The following is a 16,610-nucleotide window of genomic DNA, read 5'->3' as shown; positions in this document are numbered from 1 at the left end:
GTGACTTTATAGAACATAACTATTACAAATAATGAGAATCAGTTTTATATATGTGATGGCGTGTAAGCAAATGAAGAAAAGATTAGCTTGGTCCAAATCCAGGCCAGGACTTAACCACAGAGTTCTAGTATGTAAAGGGTAAACAGATTTTATATTTCTATTAGTTAAAAGGAATGAGTTCAGAGTTTTTAAAACCATTTGAGGAAACATCCTCTATTGCAAGCTACATTTCTCTCCTGGACCTGGACCCTTCCAACTACACCTTTTCTACTTTCTCTGAAATGATAGGCAACGACTTATAGGCTTCAACTGAATATAGCTTCAGCCTCAGAAGACGTAATGAAAAATAACACATGATGAAATCCTGTCTTGTCAAAGACCATATTTGTTACCTTCCCTTCCTCTGATTGCCCCCAGACCAAATGTAGCTCAACCTTGAGCTGCAAGAGGACATCATGAGAATTGAGACTTGCTAACTGAATTGTGATGGGTGGTGTGAGAAGGTGTTCTTCTGCATTGAGGGTTCTGCTTGCATCATTCCATTTGACTTTTGTTTCCCTGGAACTTGGGGCTTTGTTGCCAGCAGCGAAGTCTGCTGACTGAAAACTGTCACAACAGCGATCATCGCAATCCGGGAGTTGAGTTTGACTGGAACATATGTCTTCAATTTTGATAGCTCAGCTTCCCAGATGCCCTAGAGGAGAATATTGCCTGAGAAGGAGCTTTTCATGTAAGAATAATTTGTGTTAAGTAGCTCAGTGATCTGTTTGTTAGGTTAGAGCTGACAGTTTGTTTATATTTCTAAAGGGGTATGATGAATGGGGGAGAAGTTGATGCTAATTAGCCTAAATTGTTCCTAAGAATGTAGAGGGCTTTGCCAGTTTCATTGTTTCTGTTTCTTTGCACATTTTAAATAATTGAATGGAGCTCAGACCATTCATCATAATTTCAGGCAAGATAGAAATAAATGAATTTAGCACGGGTCTGCATGTGTGATGGAAGATGTCACTTTAAAGGACAATTAGATAAGACATCAACTTGGGGCTAATGCAGACTCTTCTAATCTATTTGCATAAAAATATCAAACATGAACGTTTTCATTTACTCCATTAATTATCTCTGTCATCATAGGAGGATATAGCCCTTCTTTCTGAAATCCTATCTATCTCTATCAAAGAAATAATGCTGTGATATAAAATCTGGGTCTGTGTTTCTGGACAAAAGGTCCGTGCCCATACACTTTAAGAAAGTTCCCTCCCCACTCCCTGATGTCATTAAATTCCTCTAAGAAACCTGTTTGAGGATGGGCTCAAGCTCCTAGCCAGATAGATAATGAAAAAGGCATCAGAGAAACATTTGTGAAAGTGGGGAATCATATAATGGTGTGAATTCCACAGTAAGAGCTAATGTACCAGTGAAGACATATTTTAGTTATTTCTCAAGCATTCTCATATATTTATTTCTCATAGATGCTGAGTTACATAGTGATATGATACTAAGCCTATGATGCAACTTCCTATCTAAGTTGAGCCAGCATTTCCTCTAGGTAATAAAGTTAACATAAATGGATTATTTTATGAGTATAGGAAAATATATATGTTTTGTTAACACACATATTTTGACAGTTAAAATAAGAAAAATGAACTAAATTTAGAAAGTCTATGATTTTTTTCAACCTTTTAATCCTCATTGCAGGCCATTCTTTTTTAATTTATGCACATAAAATACCACAGGAAGAGATGGTATAAATTTGTGGACTGTGGAGAATGAGTGAACATTTTTGAATCAGGATCTTTAAAAGGGGTGAAATTTGAGTATGATTAAGTTAGGAAAAAGCTTCGCTTACGGCGGAAGTCGGAGACTCTGTATACATTATGGGCATGTCATGGCTTTTAAAAAGTTATGTTAGACTTCTATACAAATTGTGAAGGAATTTGTATAACCCCAAACAAAATTCTGTGTGGTTCTGAACTTTTCCAAAGAGAGAAAAATAATGCTGGTTAGTATTCCAATCAGGAGCAAACCTTACTGTCGGGTGGGCTGGTTGCTTATACTGCCTGGGTGTTTTCTTGGTCACTAGTTTTCTCGGAAGGAAATGATCCTATGGCTTATGCTTGCCACATTTGTGCATATATGCGCTATAATTGGCATTTATTAAGGAGACTTTCAGTTTGATGGATGACTGTCAGAGCCGAGCCTGCTGGCTTTGAAGAGGGTTGACTTTGCTCAAGTTTTGTTACATTAACTCATTAGAACTCTGCACAACTTCAACCGGCTCTTTGTTTACTTTCTTATAATTAAGATTTTTGAACAATCCATTTTCAGAGACTTGACAGGGTCCATTCCCAACTTGGAGACTTTGCCTGACAGAAAAATATGCAACAGAACAAATATTCAAAATAAAATCTGTGAGTATTAAAAATAAGGGTTTTGTACTCTCTTTAGTTAGCTGCCCAGTTAATTAATTGTCTTTAAACATTAAATGGTTTCATTATCTTTACCTTTCATATCATTAGCTGTATTATTCCTCAACTTTTTAAAAAAAAATGAATTCTATGAAAACAATAGCTGTAGAAATACTTTTAAAGCAGGGTATTAAAAAGAAAAAAAATAAAGCAGGGTATTTAAAATTGGACCTTGCATGTATTATACTTTAGCAACGATGTAAGCAAATAATTAGGAAAATGAAAGGCCATTTGAATCTGTAGATACATATTCAAAAGAAAAAAACGCATTTATATGTGCATTTAAACATTCAATTGTGAATTATCAATAAATCCCAATTGAGTTGTTAATTTTATAATATTAAAATCTCCAAAGCTGTGGTGACACATTTAAAGTTAAAACTTATATTTCACTTTCTCTTTTGTAACCTCAAAGAAAGTGCACATAAAAATGCTGAAAATTAGAATCTTTTCCAATATCCTTTGGTGAGACAAACTGTATTTCCTGTTCGGCTCAATGTACCTCACACACTACCTAAAGGGGCACAAAATGTTGGTGTTATGTTTGATGTGTGTATTTTTGAAATATTCTTAGTTGATATCTCAAAAGCTAAGTGTTTGAAGGGAAAGGATGTTATTTTATAAAAACAGATATGGTTGGAGTGTGCTTGCACTAAGATTACAGACTCATGGTTATCTCTTTTCTGACTCGTTGTGACTAGTTGATAAGTTAATTATCTGTGAGGTATATTTACCAAAGATGGTATTTTGATGAGTAGAGGCATTCATCACATCATCCCAATATCTAAATGTGTGGGAAAGGGAAGTACTGATGAAGGAAAGATAAATAGCGTCTATTTATGAAAATGAATACTGTGCAGGGTCATAATTTATAGGCAGTGCTCTAAGTAACGAGTTCTTACAGTAATTTTATGGGGACTGCTACTGTAGAACGGTACTAGATCACTTGACTTGCCTTAACAGAGTGGCGGAAAGGGAAAATGAAACTCACTTGTTTTCAGGTCACAGATAATTCAACTTTCCTTATTCTCAAAAAGGAATTTGAGTTAGCAAAACAATATTTAGGCTTCTTTGCCAATGAAGACAGCCTTTTAAGTTTAGTGATGAAGTTGATTCATTTGTATTTCATTCAGATGATGGAAAATACAACTAATTGGCTCCTTATTTGGTCCACAATGCTCAGTTAATGTATTCAAAGTTATTACTAGATTAAAAAAATGAATTCGCAGGTCAAAACTTCTTTTATTGTGGAGGAAACTGGCAGTCATCAAAAGGGCCATTAAAAAACAGTTTAATGAAGAAATATGTGACTGTTTAAGAAAAGCGTCTAGTCTAAACCTAGCAGGAGGGCCATGGATCCTTTTTTCCTACTAGGCTGCAATAGTATAAGAAAACATTCTTGCATCTTTTAGGCTTCTGCATAAATTTTCATTTTAGAAAGCCATTACTTACTTTCACTGCACAAGTAAAATATAATTACACATGGAAAGCCTGAACCTAAAATAAAGTCATCCTACTAATTTTGTATTAAAGTGTGTGAGATGGTGTCTTGTATTTTTAATGATGTATTAATGTTAACTAAGACTTTAATTTTAAATGTCTTTTTCCTTTTGAGCTAAAAACAATGACCAGCTCTTTTGATACTGTCCTATGTAGCAAGCACTGTTCTAAATACTCTGCATGGATTAACTTATATATTTATCACAACCTCTTGTCATGAGTACTATTATTATCTTCACTTTAAAGGTTATAAAACTGAAGTATAGAAAAAATAAGTAATTTGGCCAATGTCATGCAGCTAGTAAGTGGTCAGTTGGGAATTTAAGCATAGGCATTCTGACTCTAGATTCAAGGCAATTAACCATTCTGCAATGTAGGATTTAGTTTGGTTAAGTAGTTGAGGATCTATATACAAACACCTAAATCCACAAAATTTATTATTCAAAATATCTTTTTAGAAAAGTAGTCCAAAGATTATTTCATTATGTTTAGAAGCTTTTTCTAGAAGGAATATTATATTAACATACTTATACACTTAGAAATATATTTTTTCTTAACTTCCATATCCCAGCACATGACTAACAAAAGGATTGTAGGCTAACAGTGTGGTCATATATATACTATGTGTGATTGTCACATTTTGGGAAGGACAGTATTTGATCTATGGCCTATGTAAACAGTTGTAATATTGAGCCATATTATAACAGAGTTCCATTTTATTTTAAAAATATAATGATTACTTTGAAAGAGGGATAAAGCAGAAATAGAAAAGAAGTAGTTTCTATAAAAATTTGTCAAGTTTTCAGAAGTAAATGTTTTATTTTTTTTAATTTTTTTATAATAAATTTATTTTTTATCGGTATTCACTTTGCCAACTTACAGAATAACACCCAGTTCTCAGAAGTAAATGTTTTAACATCTATTTAACAAAATACAGCAATATCTAGGTTCAATGAAAGAGGCTGATTTTTATCACTAGACTTGAATAGCAAATTCTGGGATAATCTAAGATGACTAACTTTTAAAAATTATGGGTTTTTTGTAACATTAAAAAAGAGACATTGTGGGGCACCTGGGTGGCTCAGTGATTGAGGGTCTGCCTTTAGCTCAGGGCGTGATCCCGGTGTCCTGGGATCGAGTCCCACATTGGGCTCCTCACAGGGAGCCTCCTTATCCCTTTGCCTATGTCTCTGCCTCTCTGTGTGTCTCTCTTGAATGAATAAATAAAATCTTAAAAAAAAAAAGAGACATTGCAAAGTTGAATGAATTATAGTTTATAAACTTCATTGAAGACAATGCAAAGGCATAAAATGCCATATGTATTTTTGTGGGTGTTTCAAACTCCTAGACAAAGGGATTTTGAATGTCCAGATATCTTTGAAGTATCTAGTAGAATATGATGTGCATATAGGAAATACTTTGATGAGAAGAGCACACAAAGATAAAATCATCCTTTTAACTTTCTATGTAAAGAAATTTAAGCAGTAGATATATTTTTGTGGGATTTTTTATTCATCAAAAATTTATTGAATATGTACAATGCATTGAGGACACAGCGATGAGTAAGATAGACAGCCCTTTCTTTAATGAACTAACATTCTAGTGGTAGAGACAGGAGTAAAACAAATCATATGATATCAGATGATTATAAGAGTTATGAAGAAAGTAAAACTGATAGAAAGGAATGTCATTCAGGGACATGGAGTGATGTCTACTTTAAATAGAGTGGTTAGGAAAGGCTTCTCGAAAATGCTGACATTTGAGCAAAAATCTAGATAATAATATTGAGCAACAATGACATTTCTAGTATATTTGCCATCTAGGATAAATAATTTTTAACACTTCCCTTCTCATTAGACAAAATTATTTTTTAATAATAATCCTGCAATGAAAAGGATGAAAATAATGGCCAGAAAAAATACAATGAGAAAAAGTTACTCAACTTCATGTTATCATGCAAAATTAATCTAAAAATAAAATAAGCATTACTGTACCAAAAAAAGGGAGAAGTAATGGATTAGTATTTTTAATGGCATCATTTCTTATTAAAAAAAAAAACAAAAAATAACATACCTACATAGTGTGCAGTTTGCACCATGTTTCACTACTTTAAATCTTTTTTGGGGGGAGGGCAGCTTTATTGAGATACACGTATCTAAATAATTCACCTATTTAAATTGTATAGTCCAGTAGGTTTTAGTACACACATAGAATTGTGTGATTATCATCATAATGCATTTTAGAACATTTTATCACCCCTGGGGTGCCTGGGTGGCTCAGTCAGTTAGGCATCTGATTCTTGATTTCAGCTCAGATCTTGAACTTAGGGTCATGAGTTCAAGCCCTATGTTGGCCTCCATTCTGGGCATGGAATGCACTTAAAAAAAAAAAAAAGAATGTTTCATCACCCCAAAATAGAAACGCCATTTTCTTTATCACTCACTCTTATTTCCCTATACCATTACCTCTCCCCTGGCCCTAGGAAACCACCCTCTAGGTCTAATAAGGATTTGCTTCTTTTGGAAATTTCATATATATGGAATCATGAATATGTTCTCATTTGTGACCAACTTCTTTCACTTAGTATCATGTTCTTAATGTTCATCCATGTTACAACATATGTAATTAATTATTTTTATTGCTGAATAATATTTCGTTATATAGATATATCATATTCTATTTATCCATTCATCACTTGATGGACATTTGGGTTGTTGCCATAGTTTTGCTATTATGAATAATGCTGTCATGAACATACCTGTACAAATTTTTTTGTGAACATATGTTTATATTTTGGCAAGTATATACCTAGGAGTGGAATTGTCTGGTCATCTGGAAACTCTATGTTAAAATCTTTTGAGGAACTTCCAGACTGTTTTCCAGCGTGGCTGCAGCATTTACATTCCAACCAGCAAAGTAAGAGGGTTGTAACTTCTCCATGTCCTTGTCAACACTTGTTATTATCACAGTTTGAGTCTATCCATTCTACTCGTTATAAAGTAGTGGTTTATTGTGATTTTGATTTGTATTTCCCTGATGGCTAATGATGTTGAGCATCTTTTAGTTTTCTTATTGGACATTTATATATCTTCTTTGCCAATTTTCAATTGCCCTTTTGTCTTTCTATTATTGAGTGATAAGAATTCTTTATATATTCCAGACACAAATCCATTATCAGACATGATTTGCAAATTTTCTCACATTCTATGTGTTGTCTTTCATTTTCTTGATGGTGTCCTTTGAAGCACAAAAATGTTTTTAATTTTGAAGAAGCCTGATATCTATTTTTGTTGTTATTATTTATGCTATTGGTGTCATATCTAGGAAACCATAGCCTAATCCAATCTCACAAAGATTTAGACCCATGTTTTTTTTTTTTTAAAACTTTTATAGTTTTAGCTATTGCATTTAGGTCTTTGGTCCATTTGACTTGATTTCAGATGATGGTCCAACATCATGCTTTTGCATGTAGTACCATGTGTTGAAAAGATTTTCCCCCCATTGAGTTGTTTTGGCACTTTGGGTAAAAATTAATTGATTGTTAATCTGAATGTTTATTTCTGGATTCTCAAGTATATTTCACTGACATATGTCACTTATGCGAGTACCAAACTGTTGATTTCTGTAGCTTTGCAGTACATTTTGAAATTAAGAAATGTGAATCCTCGAGAAATGGGCAGAAGAGATGAACAGACATTTCTCCAAAGAAGACATACAAATAGCTGACAGACACATGAAAAAAATGCTCAACATCACTCAGCATCAGGGAAATGCAAATCAAAGCCACAATGAAACACCACCTTACACTGGTCAGAATGGCTAAAATTAACAACTCCGGAAACAATAGATGTTGGCAAGGATGTGGAGAAAGGGGAACTCTTTTACACTGTTGGTGGGAATGCAAACTTGTGCAGCAACTCTGGAAAACAGTATGGAGGTTCCTCAAAAAGTTAAAAATTGGACTATCCTATGACCCAACAATTGTACTATTAGGTATTTATCCAACGGTTATAAAAATAGTGATTTGAAGGGGTACCCTGCACCCATTATTTATAGAAGCAATGTCCACAATAGCTAAACTATGAAAAGGGCTCAAATGTCCATTGAAAGATGAATGGATAAAGAAGAGGTGGTATATATATACAATGGAATATTACCCAGCCATCAAAAAGAATGGACTCTTGCCATTTGCAATGACATGGATGGAACTAGAGGGTATTATGCTAAGCAACATAAGTCAGAAAGACAAATGCCAAATTATTTCACTCACATGTGGAATTTAAGGAAAAAAAACAGATGAACATGGGAGAAGGGAAGGTGAAATAAGATAGAAACAGAGAGGGAGGCAACTATAAGAGACTCTTTTTCTTAATTTATTTATTCATGAGAGAGAGAGAGAGAGAAAGAGAGAGAGAGAATGGCAGAGACACAGGCAGAGGGAGAAGCAGTCTCCACGCAGGGAGCCCAACGTGGGACTCGATCCCGGGACTCCAGGATCAGGCCCTGGGCTGAAGGCAGCACTAAACCACTGAGCCACCCAGGCTGCTCAAGAGACTCTTAACTGTAGGAAACAAACAGGGTTACTGGAGGGGTGGTTGGTGGGGGGATGCCGTAACTGGGTGATGGGCTTTAAGAAGGGCACATGCAGTAATGAGTGTGGGTGTTATATGCCACTAATGAATCACTAAATACCCCCCGAAACTAATAATACACTATATGTTAACTAAATTGAATTTAAGTAAAAAATTTAAAAAAAGAAATGTGTATCCTCCAATGTGGGTTTTTGTTTTGTTTTGTTTTTGTTTTTGAGACTGTTTTGGCTATTCTGGCTCCCTTCAATGTCCCTATGTTTCAAATCATTTTTTTAAAGTTATTTATTTATTTATTTTTAAAGATATTATTTTATTTATTTATGAGAGACACAGAAAGGGAGGCAGAGACACAGGCAGAGGGAGAAGCAGGCTGCCTGAGATGAGCCTGATGCGGAACTCGATCCCTGGACCCCGGGATCATGACCTGAGCCAAAGGCAGATGCTCAACCACTAAGCCACCCAGGTGCCCCTATTTATTTATTTATTTATTTATTTATTTATTTATTTGTTTATTTATTTAATCTGTTCCTAGCATGAGGCTCAAATTCACTACTCCAAGACCAAGAGTCACATGCTCTTCCCACCAAGCCAATCAGGTACCCCTTATGTTTTAAATCTTAAATACAAATCACCTTCAAGAAGCCAAATAAGATGATAGTTTTGAAGCAAGTTCAGTTTCTTCATCTTCAGAATTACTGTGCTACCAAGACTTATTTTAAATCTATTGTTTAAACTCAGGAACATGTGGTAATACAGATATTGGAGATAGGTACTACTCAAAATGAGTTCTATTTTATAACTATTATCTATTTTGCTGGGAATTTTCTCTTGAGATGAATTTAAGTATCTATGTTGTGTCTGTTCGAGGCCACCTATATACTTGGGAGTTCTCCATATTAACTTCTATGTAGAATACATTGTTTATTAAGAGACAAGTAACAAAATCTTTTTCAAGGAGGAGCAGTATTGTATCACTAACATTGTTTAAGCTTGCTGGTGCAGAGTAATAAATAAATAAGTAGCAAGACATAGTTTTAGTTTCTTTTACTGTTATTTTAAAATACTCAAAATTGCCTGTATACAGTGCAGATTCCTCGTACTAGTCCACCTTTGAAATGCCAGTGAGGAGGATCAAGTCATTCTGTGATCTAGAGGAAGAGCCTCCCAGGAAGAGGGAACAGAAGTGGTATACTCTTCTGTGAGTTTGAGATTTTTAATAAGTTGAAAGAAAGCCATTATTGTAACTTGGACATAGAAGTTGAGGGTGAGTGGTAGGCCATGATGTTGGAGACTGACAGGCCCTATAGCTAGGGCCACCATATGATTTTTGGTCTAAATTATAGCACTTCTGAGAGTGAAAAAGGCTACTGTTGATTACATGATAGGCTCAATGGGACTGTCCCAGGAGGATTAGGATGAATAGTCACCCTACTTAAAGGATACGGTGCAGAGTTATATTTTAACTACCCGTAGAATCCAGCCAAAGGGCAACTATTATGAGAGCTAGAAATTCTTTAATGCAAGTGAACAGTAATCTGACCTGATGCCATTAGTGTATTATGAAGCAGGAGGACTGAACAGTTTGTATAGTGAGTGGTTTAGAGTAATTCTTATCAAACTTTAGCATGCATAAGAATCATGTGGAAGCCTTGTTTAAAACACATGGCTGGCCACACTCTGCAAAATTATGATTGAGTTGGTTCTGTATTTCTAACAAGTTTCCAGGTGTTGCTGATACTGCCAGTCCATGGAGGACCAGACTTTAAGTAGTACTGGTTTAGACTTTAGGGAGTAGACTTGGTTTAGTCAGGACTTGGTTTGAATTTCAGCTTTCTTGGTTATTAGCTAGGTGGCCTTGACAAGTTAAGTACTCTTCCCATAGCATTTTTCTTCATCTAGTAAAATGTGATTATAATAATCCCTTCCTTATATAAATGTTGTGAAGAGTAAATGGGATAAAGTACTTGGCATTGTTTGAGGCACTATTATAAGCACTTAGCGTGTGTTGTTATTATTATTATTATTATTATAGTTAGGAAGAAGAAGAATCATGGTGGATTATACTCATTAGATAAAACTATGAACACGTTTTAGATTTTGCATTGTAAATCAACTCTAGAAGCACAGAGCTGCAACTACATGCCTCAGAACTTGTTCAGTGCTCGGCACATAGAAGGCTTTTAATACTTGCTGACTGAATAAACAAATTTGTGAATTCACTAAATAGTACTATGTGGGCTGAAATAATTGATTCCCATTTCAATAAACCTCTTTTATGCTCAAAGCATACCTTACTTGCTGATGTTCAATATAGACAAGAGCATAAGAAAATCTTTGCCTCTCAGCTGCAAACAATTTGATGTGTTAAGCCAGCTAATATACATTTAAACTTGAAATTGATGAGACAGTTACATTGTGAGTTTCTTGGTGTTTAGGTATACAATGAACTTGAGGCTTAATATGCTGTCATCAAATAGAAGTAGAGTAGTTGTAGAATTATAAACTTAAAAATGAATTTTATTAGATTGCTGTGCTGAATTATGACTGTGTTAAACACAAAGTTACAAAATGCCCTTTATTCATTATCATGGAAGAAATACTACAAAAAACAACTCTAATTTCTATAAGAAAAATAACAGACAAAATACTCTAAAGAGAGGCCAACAGAATGGGACCTGCTAATATGAGATCTGAGTGGTTTCCGTTTTGCCCATCGGTTGTGTGATTCCCACAGCATAAGATAAGTACTTGATGGTGGGTAGGGAAAGGAATAAGGAAGAGAACTAACTTTTAAAAATATCTAGGGCAGCCCGGTGGCTCAGCGGTTTAGCGCCACCTTCAGCCCAGGGCGTGATCCTGGAGACTTGGGATCGAGTCCCATGTTGGGCTCTCTGCAGGGAGCCTGCTTCTCCCTCTGCCTGTGTCTCTGCCTCTCTCTCTCTCTCTTTCTCTCTCTCTCTCTCTGTATCTCTCATGAATAAATAAATTAAATCTTTAAAAAAATAAAAAATAAAAATATCTATTATGGGTTAGGTACCTCACCATGTGCTAGGAAATTTACAGGCCTTAATTCATTGCTCAGAGCCATCATATGAGATAGTTATCACTCTCTTTTCATTACTGAGGATTAAAGCTTTAAGGAGACAAGGAATTCATAGATGGAGCCAAGTTTCTTCTCTAGGTGTCCCTACAAAAGCCACTCTCTTTTTGACTACTACCTTTGGAAGGGGCATTAAATAGAAAGGCATTATACGGCTTTCCAGCAGTGTGGCAGAGTTACTATATTATCAGTTTCCTAGTTCATTTGTAATGGCAACTTAGGTACTGAAGAGATTCCAGTGTGGTAATTGAATATAATTATTCTTACTGAGTTTATCCAGTGTTGATCTAATTTATTCCATAGCTTTCTCTCTTTGCAGTATCTTACCTTATAATTTCTAGTGCTGGGATTTGAAGCATCAGTAGTTGAGGGGCAGAATTAAAGAGAACACTGAAAATGTTTTAATTCCTAATTATTACTATATTTTATCACCCTAAGCACTATAGAGCAATAAAACTACTAAATTAATAATGACTTTTGGTTTAATAATGTAGCTCTGTATTAGTAAGCCTTAAGCATAACTAAGACATGGAAAATTCTTGTTTGATATAATACTTTTGGGACCATTTGGAGATGGTCATAATCTGAGGGGCAGCAGCAAGGAGCAGAATGCTGGTCATGAGGTAAGCCCACTGCACGTGGCATACTTTTTGTTTGGTTCATGTCTTGTGATTTAGCTTTGGCACAACTGAGTCATATTTTTACACTGTAGCATTATCATTGCATCTTCTATTCAGTTACAACTATGTCAAGAGGTTACATCTAATGTTATATCTAACCCTAGGAAAAGGTAAGCAAGAGTTAGAGTTAAAATAAGCCTTTTTTTTAAACTGTTCCAACTAACTTAGGTGCCATTATAATGGTTGTATAAAACCATGAGTTTTCTCACGTTCTCGAAGCTGAAAAAGTTCACAAAAGCACTTCACTGGCAACATGATCAGGATCTAAATAGGTAACTGATGGTAGCTATCCTTACAATTAGATTGAGGGATCCAAAAGAGTAGATAGAGGTAGTAAATAGCCATTTAACAGCTTAATTCATTTATTCTACCCATGAATTTTAGATAGCCAAAGGCAAGTTTGTCTTCGGCCCTGGCCAAGCTTAGTTGACCCTGCTACCATCCTGTTAACTATGCAGAATTTGGGACGAGTGATGCCTATAAATTCTATGAGATGTCATGATTATGGAGCACCCAGAATCTTAAATTCTATGTGGGATGGCTTATATTTCCTCTGTGGTAAATGAGCCAATCATTGATAACTATCCAGCAGATCATGTGGCCTATTGTGCTGTTGGAAGAAAAAAATACAAAAATACATTCATTTGTTCAAGGAGTATTTATTTTAAAGATGTATTTTATTTATTTTAGAGAGAAAGGTGGGGGATGGGCAGGGCAGAGGGGGAGGGAAAGGGAGAGAAGCAGATTCCCACTGAATACAGAGCTGTGTGGGGCTCCACACAGGGCTCAATCCCATGACCCTGAAATTAGGACCTGGAGATCACAGCCTGAACCGAAATCAAGAGTCAGACACTTAACCACCTGAGTCACCCAGGCTCCCCTATGGTTATTTATTAAATACTTCCCAAGTACTAGGTGTTTAGTAGTAGTTATTAAGACCAACATGGTGCCCACCCTCATGGAACTGACAGTATAGTGGAGGAGCCATTGCACACAATTGCAACAGTATGTGATGTTAAGGTGTTATATAGGCTTAGCTGGGACCTTGATCTAGTTTAAAGCAAAGAAAGATAACCCTAAGAAAGTGACATTTGGATTGGGGATAGGCAGTGAGAACAGCATATTCCAACTGGAAGCGTGATGGGTTTTACTAAGGGACTAAAAGCTGCTTAGGTGTGATTGGAGGTGGAAGTGAAGCCTCAGCAGTGGAGAAGTAGGCATAGGCTAGATAGTAAGAGTCTTTTAAGTTAAGTTGTTTAGACTTGATTAATAAGAGTGATGAAAGTTACTAATGGGCTTTAAGCTAGAATGTTGTGATCAGGTTTGTACTTTATGAGTATCAAGAAAGATCACCCTGGGATCCCTGGGTGGCGCAGCGGTTTAGCGCCTGCCTTTGGCCCAGGGCGCGATCCTGGAGACCCGGGATCGAATCCCACATCAGGCTCCCGGTGCATGGAGCCTGCTTCTCCCTCTGCCTATGTCTCTGCCTCTCTATCTCTCTCTCTGTGTGACTATCATAAATAAATGAAAAAAAAATTAAAAAAAAAAAAAAAGATCACCCTGAGGGCTGTGTGGATGGTAAATATGTTGACTAGGAGTAAAATCAGTGGCAAAGAGACTGGTTAGGGTGCTGTATCAACAGTTTGTCAGAGATGATGATTTGGAGGACAGTGGAGATGGAGATAGATGGTTATTAAAGTGATATTAAGGCAGATTCTCAGGACTTGGTCATTAATTAGATGAGACATAAAAGTGAAAGAGCTCCTTGGATTAATGATTTGGGCTACTTTGGGTAGACACTGAAGACAAGCAACATAGGGGAAATGCCTAGATAGCGAGAGAGCAAAGAAGGACATGAGCTCACTTCTGAACATGATGCATTGGAGGGCTTATGAGATATCAAGTAGACTACTGTTCATTAGGCAGTTGGATAAGCAAGTCCAAACAGCAGCAGAACTGGACTAGAGACAAAGATAGGAGGATGACTAGTGCATGGATGCTAATTGAGATTCTGCAAGTTAATACAGTTACTTGAAGTGCATAGAATGAGAAAAACAGAGGACTTATGACTGAGCCTTCAGAGAATAACTGACACTTAAAGGACCTTTTTCAAAGTGAGGATTTAAAGATAATATGAGGTGAAAATATCTAAAAAATGTTTTTGAGGAAAAGAGGAAGGCATGTGAGTCTGAGTTTCCTTTCTTTTTCAGAACTGATTTGCCATTTCCTCCACGTCAAGTGAAGTCATACACATTCTGAATCAGAGTCTCTTTTGTTGTGGTTAAATTGATTCTTGAACACAAACCGTTTGAAAACATGCAATGAAAAAAAAAGGAGAATAAAGAAAAACCAAAGCATCAAATTATCCATGGCTAAAACTTTTTGAATTTAGCGCATAATCAAAGCAACCATAAATGGCAGTGTTGCCAACATTCAGTGATGGCCAAAGGACTTTGCTTCTTTTCCCTCTTTTTACCACTGACTTCCAATATCGTAACATTTTGAAAATCCTTTAGAGATTTGAATCTCTTTGTATTCTCTCTCCCATCTTGATCTCACAGGTGTGGGGCAGAAACCAAGAATAATGGCTCCCAACTTGTTTTTTAACTGCTTGTAAAGGACCTTTGACTAAATGGCAAAGCCACTCTTCTTTTTTATGTGGACAAATCCATGTCCACAAAACCTTGATTTTTCGTGTGATTACAGTGAAGCTCTTCCTCCTTTTTAAACACATGGTGGACCTATTCCTTATCCTGACATATCATCCAGCTTTGTTTCTGTTTTCCCCTCTGGGGAAGATAATGTGGTTTACATTCTTTTAGAAGTCTTGGACACCAAGAATGTTGAGGTCAGCCCAACTGGGGAAGTGAAGGAAAGAATGTCAGTTAACCCAATGGTGAAACCTCAGGAGTGTGCTTTGTAAAGACCATTTTCTCCCTGTTTTTCTTTTTACCTCTTTGTATATTAACCACAAATAACCACCAGCCTTTAAATCAGCTTCACAAGAAGCCACCAACAAATGTTTAAAGCATCTCAACAATGTTTCCAAGAAAGTCCTGAATAAAATTGTGTTTGTATGATGACCAATATATTAGTTTTCTTTTTTTTTTTTTTACCAAATGTTCCCTGTTGATGCAAAATTTTCTGAAATCTCAAATTTTAAGAAATCAGGAAATGTAGCAGAAGAAATGGTGATGTTTCTTTAAGGTAACTTATTTTAAATGAAATAAATGGATGCTTAGACAGAGAAAGGTCAAGGAATGAGAGACTTCCATGCCCTCCGAAGTTTTTGGACTTTAGTATGTTTTAGGAGCAATTCTCACTGAGTGTAGAGAAATACCTTTTTTCTTTTTTGAGGAATACCTTTCTTTTAAAAATTTAGAGAACATTTAAAAAATTTCTTGGGATTTAAGTCCTTTTGAGATATGGGAAGAAGGGAAGCAAAAGCCCAAGAGAGAAGAATAACATTGAGGATATTGTTCCCAGCAGATTTTATTATTAGTGGGGGTTTTTGTTATTGTTGTTGTTTTGGGGATTTTTTGGGCGGGGGTCAAAACCTGGAGATTTACTCAACATAATATTAATACTCTCATTTGGTTTTGGGCAGAACACACAAATGTGCTCACATACACACAAATATGTAAAAGTCCTTTTTTTTCTTTAGGAGATATTTTTAATACTATCCAGCAAAGATTGTGAATAATGTATAAATAAGCAGTGTAGGATAGTACAAGAGAAAATGATACAGGATTTTGAGTATTTTTATAAAGGCATCTGCTCCTTATACACCTGGCCTTTCTTTTGAGACATATTTCCATGTACTGTGTCACATGTTCTAAAATTCCTTTGTTGTTCACGCCATAGAGATTTTCATAGGTTCACAGATTGTGCCTGGGTGTATAAGTTAGTGTGAAGATAGTTAACTAAAGGAATAGACAAAGGGAAAGCAAAGTAATTCACTTGAAATCCAGAGACCTTTACAATGCTGAAAAGTAAGTAAAAGCAGATGTTGCAAAGTTTAGAAAATCAAGACATTATTTTCCTGTTTCCATTGAATTTTTTCTAAACACATTATAAATAAGCTTTGAAGTAATACAAAGTCCTCTGTTTGTTTTGCTGATAGCATCTTTTGTGAAAAACTTTATCAATGCTTGTTTAAGTTATAGACTAAATGATATCTCAGTTGGTGAAAGAGCTGACTGTATCTGCTGGCAAATACAATGCTACAATGCTGAAATTATTTACAATGTCTGAGTCACTTAGATATCTATTT

The 16,610-nt window shown here is 35.6% G+C and overlaps 1 protein-coding gene and 1 long non-coding RNA gene across 6 annotated transcripts in view; both read left to right on the top strand.

Moving 5' to 3' along the window:
* SLC25A21 (solute carrier family 25 member 21) overlaps positions 1-16,610 on the top strand; it is a 470,243-nt gene that overhangs the window by 62,942 nt on the left and 390,691 nt on the right. The gene's annotated exons all lie outside the window — the stretch shown is intronic.
* LOC111097002 lies at positions 232-15,393 on the top strand. Its single transcript, XR_005363151.1, has 3 exons — positions 232-730; positions 2,326-2,408; positions 14,548-15,393. It is a non-coding gene; the product is annotated as an uncharacterized LOC111097002 (long non-coding RNA).

Source organism: Canis lupus, chromosome 8 (assembly GCF_011100685.1).
Source record: "Canis lupus familiaris isolate Mischka breed German Shepherd chromosome 8, alternate assembly UU_Cfam_GSD_1.0, whole genome shotgun sequence".
NCBI classification, from domain to species: domain Eukaryota; kingdom Metazoa; phylum Chordata; class Mammalia; order Carnivora; family Canidae; genus Canis; species Canis lupus.
This window is presented reverse-complemented; position numbering and strand designations above follow the sequence as displayed.